The following is a 14,769-nucleotide window of genomic DNA, read 5'->3' as shown; positions in this document are numbered from 1 at the left end:
AAAAAATTATTAATTCGATTCAGCGTAACGCGTAACGTAACGCTGACGTCATGTGTCACGGGCAATGTTATTCACCAAAGAACTTTAGTCATAACGTATCATAATCAGGTCAATTATTTAAAACTGGACTTTTATATTAAGCAATAAAGCTCAATGTTCTAATCTTGTACGGGCTAAAATACGAGGATCTCACAGTTACATTCTAACTTTATATCACTCAAATATAACTGGTTGCTGCTGAACTGATACTGATAGGGCTGAACATCCAGCCTGGCTCCCGCGGGCTGGATTGGACCGCTGTCGGCGGGCCGGATTGGAACGCTTCGCGGGCCGGATTAGGCCCGCGGGCCGGGGTTTGGAGAGCCCTGGTTTAGATAATTGACTGATTTGAAAAGATCTTGAAATCTTAAATTCCGACGTTTCAGCTGCGTTTCACCAGCCGTGGTCACGAAAACACCCGATTGTGTAATTTAATATGTGTACACCATGTGAGAGTTTAAAGTGCTATATAAGATTTTAATAAGCTGGAATTAATTTATTGAATAATTAACAATACTAAAGGTATTAAAATAAATTAGAAGTTTTCCATTGATCTCAAAGTCGGGGCTTATTATAGTAAAAATAAACATAGTTATTATTTACCAGTTGGGTCAACATTATGCAGTAAATAGCCAAGCAATCTTAATATACCGGGTGTGGCCTGTAACACGAGCAAATAATTAAAACATAGATTGTACTCCTCAAACGGTGACACTTTTGTTCAACAACTTGTAAAAATTATGTAATATTTATACTTACTCCCTATTTTTCATACAAAATAAATATTATTTTCAATGGACGCCATCGCCACGCCATATCACTGTGATTGACGTTGCTTGTCACGCCTTAAACATAACAAAATTTGCAATACATTGCGTCTTAGAATAAATATTAAAGTGTATTAAAAATCAAACCACAAGTTATTTTTATAACTCGCTGAACAAATGTTGGTCAGTATGAGGAGTACAGCCTACAGTTTAATTTTTTGCTCATATTACAGGCCACACCCGGTATATGTCATGGTCAGGTGGGGTAAGAGAGACATTTATTATGTTCGGGGTAAGAGAAACCGCATGAGGAAAGTCCTACGTAAATCGTTTTATTTATGCATTAGTTTTATTTTTAGTAATATCATTTAATTTAGTTTCTAATATCTTTCAATATTTTACAAGTTTTTCGTGCCCCACCTAAGGCACCCAATTATGGCACGTAAATATTTTTATTTATGCATTAAATAGTTTTATTTTTAAAATTATCATTTAATTTAGTTTTTAATATCTTTCAATATTTTACAAGTTTTTCTTGCCCCACCTAAGGCCCCTAATTATGTAGTTTGTGTCTTATTTTTTACGAACACCTATTGCTAATCTATTTGAAATGATAAAAATGTTTTACAACATATGTGTTACAAGCAGTGTTGCCAACTCCGATTTTGAAAAAATGCTAGACTAATGTCTAGATTATGCTAAAATTATGCCAAAGATTCTTGAAATAATATGCTAAAAAATGCTAAAATGTCACTTGAAATTCGACACTTAAAACACATACAATTTTCGAAGTTGCCGCCTTTTTCTACTGACAAGATCTCCTTGACCAACTTTATATACCTAGTCCGTCGACGTCCATCCGTCCACAAAAGTCAAAATTCATATGAAAATATGAACCACTTAAGGCGATGGCACATATTGTTGCTGCCAAAAGTACACTTTGGTGCAAACTTGGCTTAGACTAAATTATGCTAAAAAATATGCCAGATGCTAAATGGAAAATTTTAGTGCCAAAGCGACTGAAAATATGCCAAATCTGGCATCATTTATGCCAAGTTGGCAACACTGGTTACAAGTTTATACTTACCTACATACATCAGTGCAGATGTATGTAGTGCATAAATGTTATCCTTCGTATTTTCACGGAAACGTACAAACGTGTCTTGCTATTTCAGTCAGTCTAAGTACATAAAGTACTAAAGTTGAATGAAATAGCATGACAAATACGAACGTTTCCGAGAAAATACGAAGGAAAACAATTTCGCACTACATCTGTCGAGCTTGCCAAGCACTCTCGCAAGACTATTGAAGAAGACATAAAATATGCACTGAGTACACGTAGGAGGGAGACAAAACTATAGAGGCATCTCGTTATCGCAGCCGCATCACATGGATGTGCGGATCCATAAAAGATCTCTTTGATAGCGGACCCCTATATTTCCGCCCGAGGGAGTTAAGTTAAACATTAGAGACCTGTCGAATAATTATAATGTGTCGGGTATCGCGGGGAGAGTGCACTTTGGAATAATGACGTCCTAGGGAATAATGTAATGGTTACTAGATGTGTTGTCGATTTGAACCAAAGATTTATTATCGCACTATAAAGGTATAGGTACCGTTCTGATTCAGACTATACCAGCATTATACTCTATTATCTCTAGGCATTTAAATAAAAGTAAATAAAGTCTACCCCCAAATGGCTCCTTAAGGCAGTTGAGGGTAGATGAAAACATTACACGACATTGACGACCGGTCTGGCCTAGTGGGTAGTGATCCTGCCTATGAAGCCGATGGTCCCGGGCTCGAATCCTGGTAAGGGAATTTATTGTATTATGATACAGATATTTGTTCCTGAGTCGTGGTTGTTTTCTATGTATTTAAGTATTTATATATTATATATATCGTTGTGTGAGTACCCACAACACAAGCCTTCTTGAGCTTACCGTGGGGCTTAGTCAATTTGTGTAAAAATGTCCTATAATATTTATTTATTTATTTATTACACGATCAAATAATGTAGGTTAAAGTCAGATATGTATTTTTGTCGTACAAACAATAAGCAAGAAAAATATTCCTAAAAATTCTTGATCAATATATTTTTGGGCCGGGCCGTCCTGTAGTATTAAATAAGCGATACATACGTAACTCTCTCATTAAAAGCACACTTTACACTTCGAACCCCTATTTAGAAAGACACTTCTAGTATAAGATCGAATCGCGTGCTCACTATCAGCAGGGCGAGGGAAGACATGCTATTATTATCATTGAACTCTATTACCTATGTAATAAGGGCGATATTACAAGAGCAAGCGAGTAAAGCGATCGATACTGCACTTGTAATCAAAGGTTTCTGCAAATATAGGGAGACACTTCAAGTGGGTGAGGTGCATGACAATGAAATACCTACTTACATGTTCAACTAATTGAGGCAGTTTTTAGGGTTCCGTACCCAAAGGGTAAAACGGGACCCTATTACTAAGACTCTGCCATCCGTCCGTCCGTCCGTCCGTCAGTCACCAGGCTGTATCTCACGAACCGTGATAGCTAGACAGTTGAAATTTTCACAGATGATGTATTTCTGTTGCCGCTATAACAACAAATACTAAAAACAGAATAAAATAAAGATTTAAGTGGGGCTCCCATACAACAAACGTGATTTTTTACCGAAGTTAAGCAACGTCGGGCGGGGTCAGTACTTGGATGGGTGACCGTTTTTTTTGCCGGTACGGTTATGGTACGGAACCCTTCGTGCGCGAGTCCGACTCGCACTTGCCCGGTTTTTTTAAATATATGTATTCATAAATGTTCGTATAGCTTCGATAGACGATGGCTAACTGGTATTTTTTATTTTATAAAAATAACATCGTTAAATTCAAAGAAATATTGTTTAAAAAATATTTTTTTGCGCCAAAAAGGCAGCCGCCATTCTTGTAATTATTGACTACTTAGATACTATAGATTACATAGCTTACTTATGGCTCCTGTACACGATGGTCCAGCGCCGGCCACTCCAAGGGACGCATTTATGCGTTAGAGGGAGCAAGTGATATTGCTATCTCATTCTACCGCATGGCTGCGTCCCTTGGAGTGGATTTAGGGATTGCCATTCGCTTGACTGCCGACAGAATGAGTGTCCGACTTGAAATCTTTTTTCTGAAGCCACTAGCTATTTTTTGTATCTCAAAAATATCAAAGTACTTGGTCTACATTTCTATTCATACTAGCGACCCGCCCCGGCTTCGCCCGAGTATCAAATTATATACTTCTAAACCTTTTTCAAGAACTACTCTATTGATAGGTGAAAACTCAGGGACCCAGAAACCCAGGTTCAGTTTATCGCGATCATACATACAAACACACAAACAGACAGACGCGGCGGGGGACTTTGTTTTATAAGGTATAGTGATTGCATTTTTAAATCACTTTGGCAGCTTGCATTGCCTCCTCATTTTAGCTTTATCATGTACACAGCACAGGCTTTAGTTTATTTCTACTTTTTTCTAGTCTAGTACAGTAGGTATAGTGTGACTACTGCTAGTAAGATCTCAAGGTAGGTACCTACAGTGTCAGTATAGAACTCCCGGAGGTCCAATCGCCACATTCACGATATCGAAGTGTACGGAGCGTGCCGCGCGCCCGCTGTAATGCCTTACTCACTGGAGTATTCACTAAGGCCAGATTCTCTCAAATACATGGATGTTAGTTCAAAGCCAACTAACACTTGCAACACAGGCGTTTTAAGGGCCCACTGATTAACAGTCCGCCGGACGGTATCGGTCTGTCATGCAGTTATTCGGAACTGTCAAAATTTTGTTCTAACTGACAGGCCGAAACCGTCCGGCGGACTGTTAATCAGTGGGCCCCTGGCGCGCGTGCTTTAGGGCGTCCTCTAGCTGACGCGGTTGCACCAGTGGTTGCACGGAGCAGACGAGCAGGTTAACGAAAAATTCTATGAGTAACGCTAACTGGCACGGACGCGTGCGACGGATTTTACCTACAAATCCTACGATCCCTTCAAACAAAAGTAACCCAAAAACAACACAATACGGCCTAATTGGCCGCAAAGAATTACTTTTTTTACAACTGTACGTCTTTAAGATAAGTAAGGATAGAAGAAGTGTAAATTACAGGTCAATTTGAACTTGCACCTGGCATTAATCCGATATTATATATCAGTTAGTTGTCATTCGGAGCTTCCTGTGATTCTAAGGGCCGCCATACACGGACTGCTTTGAGCAGTCAGTGCCAACAGCTTCAGTCTCCGTTGGGTGTCTGCAGTTTCAATACAAAATCGTCATTCGCAATACACGAACCGCTCAAGCAGTTGCAACTGCTTCGGCCGGTTGGCTGCGCAGTGAAATTTCATCATGCGGTCAAGCTGCAAAAGCAGTCCGTGTATGTTGATCACCGGGTTACTGCTCGAGCAGTCCGTGTATGGCGGCTCTAAGAATAATTCTTAGACTGGTTCCCCACATGCCACATAGTTACCACAGCGGTAGCCCTTATGAATGGCCTCTGGTTTGTGTTCACGGTAGATAAACATTTGTCGAGCATGCGACCGACGGTATGCAAGTACTGTAACTAACAGATTAGCTGTATGTATGTATGTATGCGGCTATAGTTCGTTTTCATTAGAAAGAACTTGCAAGAAGGTAAGCGATCTTGACATATCTTTTAACTGAAAAACGCTTTTTAAAAATTTAAAACTATTACTTGTGAAAGCAGAAGAATATAAATGATCGTATTAGATTCATAATTGTTACATATTTGCCGTGACTTATTTTTAAAACGTGTTTTTCAATTAAAAGACACATCAAATTTGTTTACCTTTTTTTCTAATGCTAAAAAAACGAAATATGGAGACAGGTGATACAACCGTGTATATATACTTAATTTATATACCTACATAAATAAAAATATTTCAAACCACTTAACGTTAATAATATTTTTTGATACACACTTTTATTGCCGACCGTATTTTCTCCTTTAGGTACATGTCTATCACACTGACTTGGGGGACGTTTTTTATTTATAGGCTTTTTATTTTAAGTGTATTTAGTTTAGAGATAGTTTGTATTATTATTTTTAAGCTAATTTCATGTTTTATATTTACTTAATTGTGTTGTAATAAATATTTTATTTAGTGATCAGTCTATAAACTAGTTTTCATCAAATCACTTAACGAAAACAATTTGTGCGTGACATAGGCCGTCGACTCAGGCAAAAGGGAGAGGATCCCCGCTCCGAATCGTTTCTGGTGCAGAGGCTGTCCATAGCCATCCAGCGGGGTAATGCCGTGAGTGTTATGGGCACTTTTGCACCGGAAGCGATAAGGAACGGGTTTTGACGGATAGTTACTTTCGTAACTATTTAAGATGTATTATGTATTGTGTCCAATTTGTACATAAATAATAAATTCTATTAAATTTTCTTAACGAAAACAATTAAGTTGTGACCTAAAAATCCCAGTTAAACCTAGTTATTATCGAGGCTTTACGGAAAACTAGTTTTATCTAGGAAAAACGCATTTTTACTGAAAACGGTAACACATTTATTTTATACCTCATGAAAATATATATCGTACTTAATAACTGTAAATAATATATTATGAATAACCAGTTCATGAATATAATCTGGATATGCATACATTGATGCCGCTAATTAACTCAGTTTGATTTAAACTGACCAAATTAATCTGAATAATGGTTAATCACACGGCCGTTCTGTAAAACCGACGATAAAGTTCAAATAAATACTATTTTTGTTAAAAAAACAGAAGACTTCACTTATAAATGTTCATTGAAGTATGTTGGAATCTTTTTAGTTTTAATTAAGGTTCTAGTGGTCGCTTTTCGCGAGCTTCGTCGCCGCCCGGTGAACGCTGATAAAAATGGCCGACATTTCTTACCGACTACGGAGTATTTTAAGGTTCCGTGTGTTCAGTCAGCAGATTTATTGAAAAATCGTAGCGCTTTTTAAATCATACGCCAGGATGACTCACGTTAGACCGGGCCGTGTCCGGGCCGGAGCTTCCGGCGCATCGATTTCAATGGAAAGCATCACGTGATCGCCTGTCATGTCATAGAAAAGTAAGCGCTGGAAGCTCCGGCCCGGACACGGCCCGGTCTAACGTGAGTCATCCTTAAGACTGTTGACCAAAATTATGATTAGCATCGTGAGACCATTCTTTAGTAACTTCGTCGATTCGAACACAGATAAAAAAAAGTTTTGATCTATAGTAACGAAACGTTAAAATAAACTCAACTAAGACTGACCTCTTCCCTCTTCATCTCCATTTTATGGTCTGACAAATTTTAATGTAAGCACCACCACATCACCACAAAATTATAATAGAAACTGTCAATTAACCAAAATTTCGTAAATGTCCCTATATGCCGACTTCCTTAAGTCCGTTTCGCAGAGCCTAATTATTTCGGGTCGCCAGCGAAAGTTAAGTTTAATTACCGCATTAACCAGATTAATTGCGGGCCTTGTGTGGCCGATGCGCGATAGTGCCGTGATACATGCGCAGTTTCCGCTCGACCGACGCAGGCTAAAACGACTTATATTTTCATTTTTTTAGCTTTATAGTTATCTTAATTGTAGTTAATTTTTGTTTTATTCATTTTATAATAAGTACTTATTATATAATAAAACTATTACATTAAAAGTTATAAGCCATTTTTTTTTCATTAAATAAATAAAATAAAAATAATTTAGCCTATAGGTATACGTCCCACTGTTGGGCACAGGCTTCCTCTCAATACTACTACTATATACGTATAGCGCTCGCCAAAGAAATGCTGTCGCCATGAGTTTCCGTTAGTCATTATTGCTTATCGTTTATCAATATCAACATCACCAGCCTACGTCCCACTGCTGGGCATATGCCTCATCTCATTAATTGTACAACAAGTTTGGAAGCCGCATGTATTATTTTCGGTTATTTACTAATGCCCCTTATTCCAAAACTTTTCGTGGTCCAACTCCAAACTTTTAACTAGCTCCTACTTTATTGGTTATTAGACGCTAAAAAACCCTGACACTTTCCAAGTCCCCCACAATTCTGACAAACGGTCAAAAATCCTGACAAGTGAGGGGAAATCCTGACGCACGGCAACCCTAAGTGGGATACTCGAGTCTCGTAAATGTAAATGCAGCACTTTCCTTTCCAACTATACGACCCAAAGCACCGCACATGCTGAGATTGGGACCCTTTACCTCATCATAGATTTAAGTTATAGTTATTATGTATTGTTAAGTTGATAAGTTAAAGTATACATGGTGATTTCGGGGTCGTGGAGCAAGAGAGCCAGATATCATACAGAATCCAAAGATGAGCCTAATGATGTCGTTAATTATTGTTTATCACCAATAATGATGATTATTTTCCAGATGGCAAGTAGGAAAAAACATTTTTCCATACAATTTGGTGACCCTACTCATTGTGACGTCTTGTCGCTTTCCATACAGCGTATGTCAAAAGTCATAGGGTGACCATAATTACTTAGTATAACATTAATTTTACTTGAAAAATAATAATCAAAGTAATTATCTTTTAAACAAATACTACCATATGATAATGTGGATCATTTACAGAGTCAGAAAAAGTGGTTCTGGATCACGACCCCGAAATCATCCTGTATTGTTTGTTACAGGATGACTCAAGTTAAACCAGGCCCCAATTTCACATCGGTGACAGGTGCGGCGAATTGTAAAATCACTGTTGCTGACGTCACAGGCATCCATGGGCTACGATTACCACTTACCATCGGGCGGGCCGTATTCCTGTTTGCCACCATCATTGTATTATTTAAAAAAACTTCATTATATCGGAATAAAACAGATATTTCTCCTGCGAAGTTTCTGACAATTGTCAAAGATTTAGAAGAATTGTAGGTAATTCATGACAGGTAATGAGTTATATGTCGGAATTTCGTGACAATTGTAGTGTTTCTTGTGACAATTGTCATAAACTGAGCAAGAGAAATATCTGTTTTTTTCCGATATCATAAAGTTTTTTTTAATAATACAATGATGGTGGCAAACAGGAATACGGCCCGCCCGATGGTAAGCGGTAACCGTAGCCCATGGATGCCTGTGACGTCAGCAACAGTGATTTTACAATTCGTCGCACCTGTCACGTTGGTGAAACAGGGGCCAGATCACGTGATGCTTTCCATAAAACGATGCGCCGGAAGTTCCGGCCCGGACACGGCCCGGTCTAACGTGAGTCATCCTTTAGTTGTGGCAATAAAGATTTTTTTTGTAAAGCATGTAGATTTGTTGAGCCGTGTCCAAACGATTGTCGGTTTTGTCACAAATATCATACATAAACGGATTAGTTACCAATATCCTGTAAGCCTAGTTATAAGCTCGGCTTTGTAAAACGACCGCAAATAAAACCGCTAGGTCGTTTACCGTATATCAGTGGTTACCGTTTGTGGAATTAATGATTTGTATTTGTTCCGATTTGCATATGTTTTATGCGGTCGGCGGCCGAAAACCGGAGACTAAGCATTTGGTATAATGTTTATTCATATGTTTTTGGTAGACTTTATTAGATCACGTATACGTGTAAGGCCTGAGTGAGCGCTCGAGTTGAGTGTGCAGCGGGGCGGGGCGTGCGGCGCGCAAGTTAAACAAATGCAAACGTATAGGAGTGGCCTCAGTGCACGCTGCCACAGAATAAATAATAGTACTAAGTACAGAAGACTCACTCTCTAACAAAACGCGTCTGTTACGATCAGCACAGATATGGCCGCTAGGTGGCGACAGCGCCACGCGCGGCTTATGGCAAACCCCAAAATTGGGGTCGAACGGATGTACTTTTAGCTACCTGTACAGCAAAGCGACCAAATCGCGGAGTGAGACACTCCTGACGCTGCTCAAATCACTTGTGAGCCCGACGCCACGCTGCACGCCCCGCCGAACGCTCCGCTTCGAGCGTCCACTCAGGCCGTACACTAAGACTATCTTCGCATAGCAATATTATATGAGGGTACACTCATTGGTATCAGCTTCGGGCAACACCGGGAAGGGAGTCGGTATTTGCACTATTTCCCCTCTGCGCAAGCACATGCCCAACTGGGCATGGGCACAACTAGCGCGGTGCGTGTGACACATCCGTACACAAAAAGAGATCGAGGTGTGCAAGATGTGTAGTGTGTCATGTTCTACGTATTTGTGTCGTCATTACATATTGGATTTTGTATGTAGTGAGTGAGAAGTGTGACTCTGTGAAGTTTCCCCCCGCAAAAAATGGAAGAACGTTTTGTACGCTAAGATACTGTTTAAGCTCTTCCCTTCCGACGTGTCGGAAGCCGGTGTTGCTCGAAAGGTATCGGTATTAAAATCGTAACGTACTGAAATGTCTATTTGCTCCAGTTTTGCCCCTTTGATCTAGTAACCTTTTTACTGGCCGCAATAAATGCCCGCTAAAGAGATAAAAGTCGATTCCTTTGTGAGACTGAGACTTCAAATGAAAGTCTACGTGCAGGAAAATGAATTTATTGCCACAATCTAAGAATATTAAAGCCTAGAAACCTAGTGCAGTCGCCTGCCTATATGTATTACGAATTTAGAATCAAGATTGTGTCGAATATTTTTACGCGCTTCATTGTGCAATATGGTGACTGGTCACTGGTGACTGACTGTGCCTTATAGTACAATTATAATCAATATATGTATCTTTATTTCTCAGGCCCTGAAAGTGGGTTATTGTTCTATAAAGTGTGCAGAAGTGGTGAGGAAACCGGACTAATCCCAATAAGGCCTAGTTTACCCTCTGGGTTGGAAGGTCAGATGGCAGTCGCTTTCGTAAAAGCTAGTGCCTACGTCAAATCATGGGATAAGTTGTCAAGCGGACCCCAGGCTCTCATGAGCCGTGGCGAAATGCCGGGATAACGCGAGGAAGAAGAAGAAAGTGTGCAGAAGTGATAAGTATATCAAGGCTGTTTGTACTTAACGACTTGTGCCCCTTAGGACCTTCTCCGCCTATAACACTACTGATGGTAGAGAAGTACTACTACTGCAAATACACATATTAGTTAGACTAGTTATAACGTTTCATCTACTCAGCTACATCTGCTGTTGTCTCCACTTCTACCACACAATAAGTAATAATACTACCGTACAGAAAGGACACTTACAAAACTGAAGTTTGATAGCGATTCAGGGTCGAATCATGATATCCTTTTCTAACTTATGGCACTATCCCTTTCGACTATTTAGGGTTGTCAAAATTCAAGTAATTATCTTATCTGTGGTCGTGCACGCAAAGGGACGTTAAGTTGTGTTAACCCTAATAATTGTTCGGAGCAATGTTGTGCCGAATGGTGCCGAGTTTGTCCAAAGTCAGGAGTGGGGAGACCCACTGCTTCTACTATAAGTATATCGTACCTAAGGTATGGTATGGAATAATATGGTCAGAGGTATCCACTACTTTTGCTTGCCCGGCAGAAGTAAATGGGTATACGGGTACGCGACCCCGGCCTACTCAAGCTGCTGTCGTTGTTTACCTCTTTTCTCTCCGCGACGACAGTATCCTTATTTTCTTTCTTCTCCCCCTTTCACCTGCCCTATTTCCCTATCTTTGCTTGGTGGGCTTCCCAGCCTCGGCTCTTAAAATAGCACCTAGAAGAAGGCAAACTTCGAACAAAAACCCGGAATGACATCTCCGTAGATGTCTGCATCCGAGTCTCTCTCTGATCGTAGCGGTCTTCCGTTCCATCAGAATTAGAGGGGTAAGGACGAGAGAGTGCATTTGTGTCTGCGCGAACACTTATGCACTTTAATATGTCCTGCGCAATCTGACTGCTTTCTCACAAAGAACTCCGATTTACTTGTAAGACCTGTGGCGATGGACAGAGTCAGAGCGGTCTGGTTATGATGCTAACTAGGCTGTGGATGATGTCTGCACATGGGCGGCTCAGGGAGAGTGGTCGCTTTTGCACTGCAATGGGTTAACAGTGCGAATTCGGCAGCACCCTGAGTGACGAAGCAGCCCTATTTAGGGAGGCCCTGCTTCCCTCGCTCAGCCGGGGAAGGGACTAGAAAAGGTGTCCCAAAAAAGGCTTAACCCACTAACAACGGAGGTAGTAACCGCGGCTGCTTCTGCATCACCTTATACGTGGTCGAAAACAGAAAAATAATAATAAAGTTAAACCTAAATCCCGTGATATGACCTTTGGCGCATCGAATGTCCGCACCCTCCTTGACCGCGAAGGTAACCAATGTCCTGAGCGCAAAACCGCCATCGTGGCCCGTGAACTCCGTCGCTACAATATTGATGTTGCTGCACTCAGTGAAACTCACTTAGCTGACGAGGGTGAATTGGTGGAACACGGTGGTGGTTACACATTCTTTTGGAAAGGCACACCATCTACAGAACCTAGGCGATCAGGTGTTGGCTTCGCGGTCAAAAACAGTATAGTCAACAAATTGGAGGAATGTCCTATTCACATCTCTGACCGTGTGACAACCCTGCGTATGCACTTAGAAAATAAAAATTACCTCAATATTATCGGCGTCTATGCACCGACCTTGCAAAGGAGCGATGACGTCAAAGATAAGTTTTACGAAGAGCTCACTCAAACTCTTTCTAAGATCCAACCCAGGGAACAGATTTTTCTGCTGGGCGATTTTAACGCAAGGGTCGGCCGTGACTGTCAGGCTTGGCCTGGGGTGTTGGGAAGGCATGGTGTTGGAAATATGAACAGTAATGGCTTGCTTTTACTGTCACTCTGTGCCAAATTTGATCTAGCTATCACTAACACTATGTTTAGATTACCCGCTAAATATAAAACAACATGGATGCACCCTAGGTCCAAGCACTGGCACTTAATAGACTTCGTAATTGTGAGGCAGAATAATACTTCCCAAGTCCGTATCACTCGCGTCATGCGAGGAGCTCATTGTTGGAGTGACCATCGGCTTGTAGTTACTAAGTTAAGACTGCGTCTTCACTTACCTCGTAGATCTCAAGGAGTGAAACCTGAGCGCCTAGATGTAGGGAAATTAGAAGTGCTAGAAAGTAAAAAGATCTATGCTCAGGCAGTCACTAATGCGATTCAAACTCTAGATTATGACAGTGGTGACCCCATTGATACCTGGAATTTGGTTTCGTCCAGAGTAGTCGACGCCGCCTCTCAGATACTTGGTGTTAAATCTTGTAGACGTGAGGACTGGTTTGACGATAACGACGAAACTCTGACTGAAGCACTTAGAAAACACCGGGCCCTGTTGCGTTTGAATCGTAGTGACCATGCAGACGCAGTCAAGCAGAATGGAACTCTTCTTCGGAGAAAAATCAGGGAAGTAAAGGACAAGTGGTGGCATGACAAAGCCGGGCGCATACAATGGCTTTCTGACACGAACCAGTTGGGTGCGTTTCATAATGAGATCCGCCAGCTTATTGGTCCGATAAAGCGAAGTTCTGTGCCGTTAAAGTCCTCCGACGGAACTCAACTTGTTACCAATAAGCTTGACGTGCTCAAGAGGTGGGCAGAACATTTTAACAGCTTGTTAAATATTGACCGTGCTGCAGATATGCAGCATATTGACTCGATACCAGCTCTGCCTACAGAACAAAAACTGGATGAGCCTTTGTTATTGCGTGAGGTTGTCACTGCCATACAACAACAACAAACCAAGAAAGCGGTGGGCGTCGACAATGTACCTGGAGAGCTATTAAAGTACGGAGGGACGGTGCTTCATGAGGCGGTCTGGAAGCTGTTCTCTAAAATGTGGGACGAAGAGCGAGTACCTGCTGACTTTCGAGTCTCTCGCATCTGTTCCTTATACAAGAACAAAGGAGACCGCGCTGACTGTAACTCCTACAGAGGTATATCCCTTCTAACTTCTCCGGGGAAGGTTTTTGCCCGTATTCTACTAAACCGCCTGATGCCGCTATCGGAAAGCATTCTTCCTGAGACCCAATTTGGCTTCCGGCCAGATAGAGGCACCTGCGAGGCTATTTTCTCTATACGGCAACTGCAAGAGAAATGTAGAGAGCAAGGTCAACCAATGTATCTGTGTTTTGTTGACCTAGAAAAAGCCTTCGACAGTGTGCCTCGCGAAGCTTTATGGGTGGTTTTGGCGAAACTGGGATGTACAGAAAAGTTTGTTAGGATGGTCCGGCTATTGCATGACAACATGCAATGCTGCGTAAGTGTCAAGGGCGAACAATCGGAGTTTTTCTCTGTTAGCTGTGGCGTGAAGCAGGGCTGTGTGCTTGCGCCCACTCTATTCGCCTTGTACTTCGCCGTAGTAGTTCGGGAGGCACTGCAAACTTTTTCTGATGGCATTCGTATTCGCTATCGCACCGATGGTGGCATATTTAACCTAGCCCGGCTAAGAGCGCACACCAAGGTGTCTCACGCAGTCATAACGGAGATGATGTATGCAGATGACTTGTGTTTTGTGGCCGAATCTCCAGGTGCTCTACAACAGCTTATGTCGAGTCTAGATGAGTCATGTCAAAGATTTGGCCTAAAAATAAATGTCAAAAAGACTGAAGTTCTGGCACTTGACATAATTGCCAATTCCCAGATTGACATTAAACTCGGCCGGGACTCGCTTAAGCATGTAGAGCAATTTAAATACCTGGGTAGCACTATTACAGCCAAGTGCCACCTTGACAACGAAATAAACTGCAGAATAGGAGCCGCTGCAGCAGCGTTCGGGAAACTTCGTTCCAAGGTGTTTCGGTCCCACGACATAAAGCTCTCTACAAAAGTTGCTGTATACATGGCTATTGTCCTGCCAAATCTCCTTTATGCCTCAGAAACGTGGTGCGTATATCGGAAGCATATTCGCTCATTGGACAGCTTCCACCTACGATGCCTCCGCGACATTATGGGCGTCCACTGGTCCGACCGTGTTCGGAACACGGAGATCCTTAGACGTGCTGATGTCGCCGGAATAGAGGCCTACCTAATGAGGCGACAGCTACGATGGAGCG

The 14,769-nt window shown here is 41.4% G+C and overlaps 1 long non-coding RNA gene across 1 annotated transcript in view; it reads left to right on the top strand.

Annotated features, from left to right (window-relative positions):
• The first annotated feature begins 2,670 nt into the window (after window positions 1–2,670).
• The window catches only part of LOC134668018 (uncharacterized), a 105,537-nt gene continuing 93,438 nt past the window's right edge, over window positions 2,671–14,769 (top strand). Inside the window, exon 1 of the long non-coding RNA XR_010098711.1 lies at window positions 2,671–2,714. This is a non-coding gene — a long non-coding RNA (uncharacterized LOC134668018). The remainder of the gene's footprint in view (window positions 2,715–14,769) is intronic.

Source organism: Cydia fagiglandana, chromosome 10 (assembly GCF_963556715.1).
Source record: "Cydia fagiglandana chromosome 10, ilCydFagi1.1, whole genome shotgun sequence".
Classification (NCBI taxonomy): Eukaryota; Metazoa; Arthropoda; class Insecta; order Lepidoptera; family Tortricidae; genus Cydia; species Cydia fagiglandana.
This window is presented reverse-complemented; position numbering and strand designations above follow the sequence as displayed.